Source organism: Hemitrygon akajei, chromosome 23 (assembly GCF_048418815.1).
Source record: "Hemitrygon akajei chromosome 23, sHemAka1.3, whole genome shotgun sequence".
Classification (NCBI taxonomy): domain Eukaryota; kingdom Metazoa; phylum Chordata; class Chondrichthyes; order Myliobatiformes; family Dasyatidae; genus Hemitrygon; species Hemitrygon akajei.
In genome coordinates, this window is record NC_133146.1 from 17,109,852 (window position 1) to 17,112,768 (window position 2,917).

Here is a 2,917-nt window from a genome sequence, read left to right on the forward strand (position 1 = left end):
TTTGTTTTTTTATTGATGTCCCTGATACACCCACAAATTTCATATATCTCCTTTCACCTGTGCTTATTCACTGCTTCTGTTTAATTGTTTCAGGGAGAGAGGCAGAGAGGTGGTATCTGCACTCCTGACACAGCTAATTAGGAGGAATTACGTCAAATAGCAGAATCTTTACTGTATGGAAGGAGTCGTTTGGCCCATTGAGTCCTTGCTAGCTCATTGCAAGCCCAATCCCTTTTAGTATTTCGGAGCACTTTGCAGCACTGAACTGACTGTAACGTGAGGAGATCAGCTGAGTGTGTGCACGATGTGATAATGGTGAGGATGTTACCAGGTCTCGAGAGCCTGAGTTAGAGGGAGAGATTAGACTCAGACTTTAAATGTTGGGGCATCGGAGACTGGCGGGGTGGGGGAGGAGTGGATAATCTTAGAGGTGTATAATACCATGAGGGCAGAGATATGACGCATGCACACTTCTCCCCCCCCCCCCCACCCCAAGATTGAAGAATTTAAAACTAGAGGACATGGGTTAAGGTGAATAAGGAAATGTTTGTACAAAGGTTGATCCACTGTCGTCCTAACAGATTCTTTCTTCTTCAGCCCTTTACCTCATCTTCCCATCACCTCTTACTTCATACTCCCTCCCCCGCTCACCTAGTCTCACCCATCACCTGCTCGCTTGTACACCTTCCCTTGTGCTTTTATTCTGCCGCCTTCCCACTTCCTTTCCGGCCGCCAAGGTAGTTGCGGCAGGTACAATAGTATTTAAAGGATATTTGGACAGGAACAGTGGTGCTAGAAAGTTCGTGAACCCTGCAGAATTTTCTCTATTTCTGCATAAATGTGACCTAAAATGTGATCAGATCTTCATGTAAGTCCTAAAACTAGATAGAGAGAACCCAATTAAATAAATAACACCAAAAAAACTTGTGCATTTATTTAAGGCAAAATGACCCAATATTACATGTATTTGTTGGAAAAAGTATGTGAACCTCTGGGGTAATGCCTTGTCTTTGGAGCCAGGTGTTGCAATCAATGAGATGAGATTGGAGATGTGGGTTGTGGAGGTGCCCTGCCCTATAGAAAAGACACACAAAGTCAGGTTACTGATTGAGCCTGCTCTTCTCAAGAAAAATCTGTATGTACACTATACCTCGATCAAAACAACTTCCAGAGAGCCTTAGAAAAATTGCAGGGATGCATCAAGCTAGAAAAGGCTACAAAAGCATTTCTAAAGAGCTGAATGTTCATCAGTCCACAGTAAGAGAAACTGTCTTCAAATGGAGGAAACTCAGTACTGTTGCTACTCTCCCTAGAAGTGGGCATCCTGCAAATCATTACACCAAGAGCACAACGTGCAAAGCCGAAGGAGGCGAAAAAGAACCCAAGGGTGTCAGCAAAAGACCTGCAGAAATCTCTAGAACTTGCTAAAGTGTTTATTAATGTGTCCAGTGTAAGAAAAACACACTGAACAAGAATGGTGTTGATGGAAGGACACCACGGAGCAAATCACTGCTCTCCAAAAAAATACATTGCTGCGCTTCTCAAGTTTGCAAAAGACCATCTGGATGTTCTGCAATGCTTCTGGGACAATGTTCTGTGGACAAATGAGACAAAAGTTGAACTTTTTGGCAGAAGTGTGCCTTGCTATGTTTGGAGGGAAAAAAGGCACTGCACGCCAACACCAACACCAGAACCTTATCCCAACTGTGAAGCTTGGTGGAAGGAGCATCATGGTTTGGGGCTGCTTTGCTGGACAGCTTGCAATCGGTGAGGGAACAATAAATTCAAAACTGTATCAAGATATTTTACAGGAGAATGTCAAAGTAGCAGACCGTCTCCGGAAGCTTAATTGAAGTTGGTTAATGCAACAAGACAAATGATCCGAAAGATGAGTAAAGCAACAACAGAATGGTTTAAAAAGAAGAAAATCTGTGTTTTGGGATGGCCGAGTCAAAGTCCTGACTTTAATCCTACAGAAATGTTGTGGACAGACCTGAAGCAAGCATTTCATGCAAGGAAGCCCACCAGCACCCAGAGTTGAAGCCATTTTGTGAGGAGGAATTGCCGAAACTTCCTCCAAGTCGATGTGCAGGATTGATCAATAGTTACTGGAAACAATTAGCTGAAGTTATTGCTGTACAAGGGGGTCACACCAATTACTGAAAGCAAAGGTTCACGTACTTTTCCCAACAAATACATGTAATGTTGGATCATTTTTCTCAATAAATAAGTGACCAAGTATCATTTTTTGTTATTTATTTAACTGAGATCTCCTTATCTAATTTTAGGACTTGTGCAAAGTTCTGATCATATTTAGATCAGGTTTATGCAAATATAGAAAAAAATCTACAGGGTTCACAAACTTTCTAGCACCACTGTACATGCATCTGAAAGGTGGAGAGGAACATAGGCCAATGGAACCAGCTTAGACAGGCACCTTTGTCAGTATAGACTGGCTGAGCCAAAGGTCCTGTTTCTGTGTTCTGTATGACTCTAATAATTGGTGGAGGGGTTGATATGAGTGCATAGAGACTTTGCCCTTGTGTCAAGCCATGTTTGAGGATATTCTGCATCGTTCCGTGGTGCATATGATTCAGCATTCCCACGGCTCCAGGCTGGAGATTTGTCCAGGATTTCTAACCTCAAGTCACTGGAGCAAAGCATGACTCAGCCTCCTGTTGGACAAGAGGGTTCAAGGTGACTGAGATCCACCAAGGTGGCCCGGCATCCTTAGCTGCCCAATCAACTAGATCTGTACCTACTTGTCTCAATCAGTTAGCTCACAGCAGACTCAGCTCGTAGTTTATAAACTCAAGTGACTCTGCAGACATTGGAAATCTTGAGCAATGCACACAAAATGCTGGAGGAATTCAGCAGGCCAGACAGCATCTATAGAGGAGAATAAACAGTCAACAGT